Here is a 7,204-nt window from a genome sequence, read left to right as displayed (position 1 = left end):
CCATGAAGCCATGAAGTGCTTTGAAAGGCTGGTCATGGCTCATAACAGCATCCTCCCGGACACCCTAAACCCACTCCAACAGATCCACACCAGCCCCAACAGATCCACAGATGACGCAATCTCAATCGCACTCCAGACTGCCCTTTCTCACCTTGACAAAAGGAACACATATGTGAGAATGCTGTTCATTGACTACAGCTCAGCGTTCAACACCATAGTGCCCATGAAGCTCATCACTAAGCTAAGGACTCTGGGACTAAACACCTCCCTCTGCAACTGGATCCTGGACTTCCTGACAGGCCGCCCCCAGGTTGTAAGAGTAGGCAACAACACGTCTTCCACGCTGATCCTCAACACAGGGGCCCCTGTATTCCCTGTTCACCCACGATTGCGTGGCCAAACACGACTCCAACACCATCATTAAGTTTGCTGACGACACAACAGTGGTAGGCCTGATCACCGACAATGATGAGACGGCCTACAGGGAAGAGGTCAGAGAACTGGCAGTGTGGTGCCAGGACAACATCCACTCCCTCAATGTGAGCAAGACAAAGGAGCTGATTGTGGACTACAGGAAAGGGAGGGCCGAACACACCACCATTCACATCGACGGGGCTGTAGTGGAGCGGTTTGAGAGTTTCAAGTTTCTTGGTGTCCACATCACCAACAAACTATCATGGTCCAAACATACCAAGACAGTCGTGAAGAGGGCACGACAAAACCTTTTCCCCCTAAGGAGACTGAAAATATTTGGCATGGGTCCCCAGATCCTCAAAAGGTTCTACAGCTGCACCATCGAGAGCATCCTGACCGGTTGCATCACCGCCTGGTATGGCAACTGCTCGGCATCTGACCGTAATGTGCTACAGAGGGTAGTGCGAACGGCCCAGTACATCACTGGGGCCAAGCTTCCTGCCATCCAGAACCTATACAATAGAGGGTGTCAGAGGAAAAGCCCATAAAATTGTCAGAGAGACTCTAGTCATCCAAGTTATAGACTGTTTTCTCTGCTACCGCACGACAAGCGGTACCGGAGCACCAAGTATAGGACCTAAAGGCTCCTCAACAGCTTCTACCCCCAAGCCATCAGACTGCTGAACAAATAATAAAATCGCCACTGGACAATTTACATTGCCCACCTTCATGTACAAATTACCTCAACTAACCTGTACCGGTGCCCCCTCAGGGGTGCCCCCACACTGACTCTGTACCGGTGCCCCTTGTATATAGCCTCGTTATTGTTATTCTTAATGTGTTACTTTTTATTTTAGTCTACTTGTTAAATATTTTCTTAACTCTTCTTGAACTGCATTGCTGTTTAAGGGCTTCTAAGTAAGCATTTCACGGTAAAGTCTACACTTGTATTCGGCACATGTTTATTTTTATTTTATTTATTTCACCTTTATTTAACCAGGTAGGCTAGTTGAGAACAAGTTCTCATTTGCAACTGCGACCTGGCCAAGATAAAGCGTAGCAATTCGACACACAACAACACAGAGTTACACATGGAATAAACAAAACATACAGTCAAAAATACAGTAGAACAAAAGAAAACAAAAAGTCTATATACAGTGAGTGCAAATGAGGTAAGTTAAGGCAATAAATAGGCCATGGTGGTGAAGTAATTACAATATAGCAATTAAACACTGGAATGGTAGATGTGCAGAAGATGAATGTGCAGGTAGAGATAGTGGGGTGCAAAGGAGCAAGATAAATAAATAAATACAGTATGGGGATGAGGTAGGTAGATAGATGGGCTGTTTACAGATGGGCTATGTACAGGTGCAGTGATCTGTAGGCTGCTCTGACAGCTGGTGCTTAAAGCTATTGAGGGAGGTATGAGTCTCCAGCTTCAGAGATTTTTGCAGTTCGTTCCAGTCATTGGCAGCAGAGAACTGGAAGGAAAGACAATCAAAGGAGGGGGTGGGGGTGACCAGTGAGATATACCTGCTGGAGCGTGTGCTACGAGTGGATGCTGCTATGGTGACCAGTGAGCTGAGTTAGGGCGGGGCTTTACCTAGCAGAGACTTGTAGATAACCTGTAGCCAGTGGGTTTGGCGATGAGTATGAAGCGAGGGCCAACCAACGAGAGCGTACAGGTCGCAATGGTGGGTAGTGTATGGGGCTTTGGTGACAAAACGGATGGCACTGTGATAGACTGCATCCAGTTTGTTGAGTAGAGCGTTGGAGGCTATTTTACAGATGACATCACCGAAGTCGAGGATCGGTAGGATGGTCAGTTTTACGAGGGTGTGTTTGGCAGCATGAGTGAAGGATGCTTTGTTGCGATATAGGAAGCCGATTCTAGATTTAATTTTGGATTGGAGATGAGAGTTTACAGTCTAACCAGACATCTAGGTATTTGAGGTTGTCCACGTATTCTAAGTCAGAGCCGTCCAGAGTAGTGATGCTGGACGGGCGAGCAGTGCGGGCAGTGATCGATTGAATAGCATGCATTTAGTTTTACCTGCGTTTAAGAGCAGTTGGAGGCCACGGAAGGAGAGTTGTATGGCATTGAAGCTCGTCTGGAGGTTAGTTAACACAGTGTCCAAAGAGGGGCCAGAAGCATACAGAATGGTGTCGTCTGAGTAGAGGTGGATCAGAGAATCACCAGCAGCAAGAGCGACATCATTGATGTATACAGAGAAGAGAGTCGGCCCGAGAACTGAACCCTGTGACATGTGACAAATAAAGTTTGATTTGAGAGTTTGTGTTTACTCCTCGTTTTGTGTGTACTATGTCATCCAAGTTACGTCGTTTTTTTTTAAGTGGGGGGTGCATTTTGTATTATATGTTACGAATCCAATTAGTACAAATAACGAATTTGTTGGGCTTAATATCTCGGACTGCATCTTTCATTACTTTTCTATTGCTGTTGCAGTGTCCAGAGGTGATCCTGCAAGTAAGCATTTTGTTGCGCTGCATACTCCACGTATATTATGTGATATGAATAATAAACAAGCTTTAACTAGAGGGCTGCTGGTTTACGATTTCAGGGACAATCCACTGCTGTGCCACTGTGCCCTTGAGAAAGGCACTTAACCCCACAGCTAGGGTGATGCAAGAAGCAAAGTCCTGCCTCATTCCACACACTAACTGACTGCGTCAAGTTGTACGAATCAAAAATGCATTCATTGTAAGAGAAGAACGCCTCAGCAAAATAAGAAATATACACCAAAGTGTCTTTACTCTAAACAATATTCTAACCCTTGTTAGAATAAAGACACTCGGAAGTATATATTGCAGATGTGCATAATGTTCTTTGTTAAATGTCTAACAGACAGAGTTAGAGTTAGGAGTGCAGTAGGCAAAGCTAACACAGAAAAAAGATCAAGAGGGATCGGGACATCTTGTGCTCTATGGAATGGGCAACTGTGGGTAGGCACTGACTCATTATTCCAACGGGTGACCTTTAAACTGGGCCTGCAATCCATACTGACTAGTATTGTTGGCTACAGTTGGGTTGTATGACACAGTTCACTCCTCTCCTCCCCCTCTCTCCCCTATACAATTGCTCTACCCCTCTGCTCTTTTTCACCCTGGCTCTCTGCAAAGAGTAGATGAGTCACACTGCCTGCCCCTGAGATTGGTGTCCTCCTTTACACGTCATCACTGACTGAACACATGAGTGAATACACACACACACACACTCACTCTACACACACACACACACACACTACCTCTTTCCGGCAATCCCCTTTCACCCTCTCTTGCCCTTTCCCTCCACATTATTCTCTCTATCCTGCCTCTCCCCTCTCTTTTTCCTCGACCCACACTGCTCTCCCTTTCTTTCTCTTTCTTTCTTTCTTTTCTTCTTGCTCTTTGAATGCCAGACATGCAGTCCAGTGAGACGTCCTTCTCATCAAGGTTATGGATAGGTTACTGTGTGCGTTTTATTCCCCTTAAAACACCAGCTTCAGTTGTGACTAAGAACAATAATCTGTAGCCTACCCTGTAACTTAACCTGTTTCTGTTTCTACTCTGTGCATTAGGACCTACGTGTCATTTGTACTTATACTGTGCATTAATTGTATTGTGTACACACATCCAGACGCTCAGCTCGTTTGTGTGGTTTTGGGAGAGGTTCTCGGAATATTAATGTGGACAGGTTGAGGTTATCGGGACAGTATTATGCCCAGTTTTAAATAATCCCATAACCAAATTAGGCTGTAATGATGAGAGCATACAACTATTGACTATGAAAGTGTGCTGTTTTCTGTCGACAAAGACAGCTTGTGTCATAAAGCGGGTTGGATAATTGGCATACAGGGAGAGACCAGGGAATCTGGTCACAATGTAGACGCAGTGGGCGGATAAGAGATACATTTTATTACCGTGTGTAGATGCAACAAATCTGGATCACATACTGATCGGATCATCTTGATCGGATGACGTCAACCACATGTTAATGTAAGGTGTAACCACAGCTTCTGAAGCTTCTGCACTAATTAAGGGCCAAAGGTGAGGAAGTGATACCTGTTACCTTTGAACCCCTGTAAATGGATGATGATTCAGGTGGAGAATTTTCGCACCAAAACACTACCCTGTCCTATAGCTAATTGAGGTCTTCTTCATTCAAGAGCATTTCAGAGAACCATGTCAATCTAGTCTTATGAATGATGAAAAATTGATTGCATAAATGTAACACATTTCACTGGGTCTCAAAGCACTTTACCTTGCAACAGAGGGCCTATCCTTGTTCACTACAAAGGCACGCCATTTTTAACATTTGAAATATCTAATTCTGTTTCCTACTGCATATGGGTGTGCATTGTGATCTTTCAGGGAGGCCAACATTTGTAGTGGTTATCTAATGTCAAATAAAGGGAGAGGAGGTTGAGATTGTTTGACTTGCACACATTCTGTTCTGATATTGATAATGGTCACATGATGGGGGCAATGACTTCATTCTACGTCCTGGATTGTTTGCTCTTAGTAGCCTATAAAAGGAGACAGTGATTAATGTTAATTATCAATCCATTAAAGACACATTAGCTTGGAGACCTATGAGAAAGACCAGGCGAAGGGAAACTGTTTTGAAAAGAGCAAAATATGTCAAACCAACGAGTGTCTGTGGTGTATCACAGCTACTTTAAGCAACATAACTTAATCGTGAATAAGGAAGTGAGAGTAACATGTGAATTGCTTAGCTATATAAATAGGACAGGGAAACACAAGTTAAGCATATTAATTCATTATTCATTGCACTTACGGAAAATAAGCACCATTATCATTGCAAAATTAGCATCACCATTCAATTGTCTGCCCACGTGTTCTCGCATACCCTGAGAGCATCTGGCCAGCGGGGTGGTGGCACTGGAATCCTCATCTCTCCCAAGTGGACATTCTCTCTTTCTCCCCTGACCCATCTGTCTATCGCCTCCTTTGAATTCCATGCTGTCACAGTTACCAGCCCTTTCAAGCTTAACATCCTTATCATTTATCGCCCTCCAGGTTCCCTTGGAGAGTTCATCAATGAGCTTGACGCCTTGATAAGTTCCTTTCCTGAGGATGGCTCACCTCTCACAGTTCTGGGTGACTTTAACCTCCCCACGTCTACCTTTGACTCATTCCTCTCTGCCTCCTTCTTTCCACTCCTCTCCTCTTTTGACCTCACCCTCTCACCTTCCCCCCCTACTCACAAGGCAGGCAATACGCTTGACCTCATCTTTACTAGATGCTGTTCTTCCACTAATCTCATTGCAACTCCCCTCCAAGTCTCCGACCACTACCTTGTATCCTTTTCCCTCTCGCTCTCCTCCAACACTTCTCACTCTGCCCCTACTCGGATGGTATTGCGCCGTCGCAACCTTCGCTCTCTCTCTCCCGCTACTCTCTCCTCTTCCATCCTATCATCTCTTCCCTCTGCTCAAACCTTCTCCAACCTATCTCCTGATTCTGCCTCCTCAACCCTCCTCCCTTTCTGCATCCTTTGACTCTCAATGTCCCCTATCCTCCAGGCCGGCTCGGTCCTCCCCTCCTGCTCCGTGGCTCGACGACTCATTGCGAGCTCACAGAACAGGGCTCCGGGCAGCCGAGCGGAAATGGAGGAAAACTCGCCTCCCTGCGGACCTGGCATCCTTTCACTCCCTCCTCTCTACATTTTCCTCTTCTGTTTCTGCTGCTAAAGCCACTTTCTACCACTCTAAATTCCAAGCATCTGCCTCTAACCCTAGGAAGCTCTTTGCCACCTTCTCCTCCCTCCTGAATCCTCCTCCCCCTCCCCCCCTCCTCCCTCTCTGCGGATGACTTCGTCAACCATTTTGAAAAGAAGGTCGACGACATCCGATCCTCGTTTGTTAAGTCAAACGACACCGCTGGTCCTGCTCACACTGCCCTACCCTGTGCTTTGACCTCTTTCTCCCCTCTCTCTCCAGATGAAATCTCGCGTCTTGTGACGGCCGGCCGCCCAACAACCTGCGCGCTTGACCCTATCCCTCCTCTCTTCTCCAGACCATTTCCGGAGACCTTCACCTTGGATTGCGTCCTACCTGACAGGTCGCTCCTACCAGGTGGCGTGGCGAGAATCTGTCTCCGCACCACGTGCTCTCACCACTGGTGTCCCCCAGGGCTCTGTTCTAGGCCCTCTCCTATTCTCACTATACACCAAGTCACTTGGCTCTGTCATATCCTCACATGGTCTCTCCTATCATTGCTATGCAGACGACACACAATTAATCTTCTCCTTTCCCCCTTCTGATAACCAGGTGGCGAATCGCATCTCTGCATGTCTGGCAGACATATCAGTGTGGATGACGGATCACCACCTCAAGCTGAACCTCGGCAAGACGGAGCTGCTTTTCCTCCCGGGGAAGGACTGCCCGTTCCATGATCTCGCCATCACGGTTGACAACTCCATTGTGTCCTCCTCCCAGAGTGCTAAGAACCTTGGCGTGACCCTGGACAACACCCTGTCGTTCTCCACTAACATCATGGCGGTGACCCGATCCTGTAGGTTCATGCTCTACAACATTCACAGAGTACGACCCTGCCTCACACAGGAAGCGGCGCAGGTCCTAATCCAGGCACTTGTCATCTCCCGTCTGGATTACTGCAACTCGCTGTTGGCTGGGCTCCCTGCCTGTGCCATTAAACCCCTACAACTCATCCAGAACGCCGCAGCCCGTCTGGTGTTCAACCTTCCCAAGTTCTCTCACGTCACCCCGCTCCTCCGCTCTCTCCACTGGCTTCCAGTTGAAGCTCG

The sequence above is a fragment of the Salmo salar genome, chromosome ssa10 (genome assembly GCF_905237065.1).
Source record: "Salmo salar chromosome ssa10, Ssal_v3.1, whole genome shotgun sequence".
Classification (NCBI taxonomy): Eukaryota; Metazoa; Chordata; class Actinopteri; order Salmoniformes; family Salmonidae; genus Salmo; species Salmo salar.
This window is presented reverse-complemented; position numbering follows the sequence as displayed.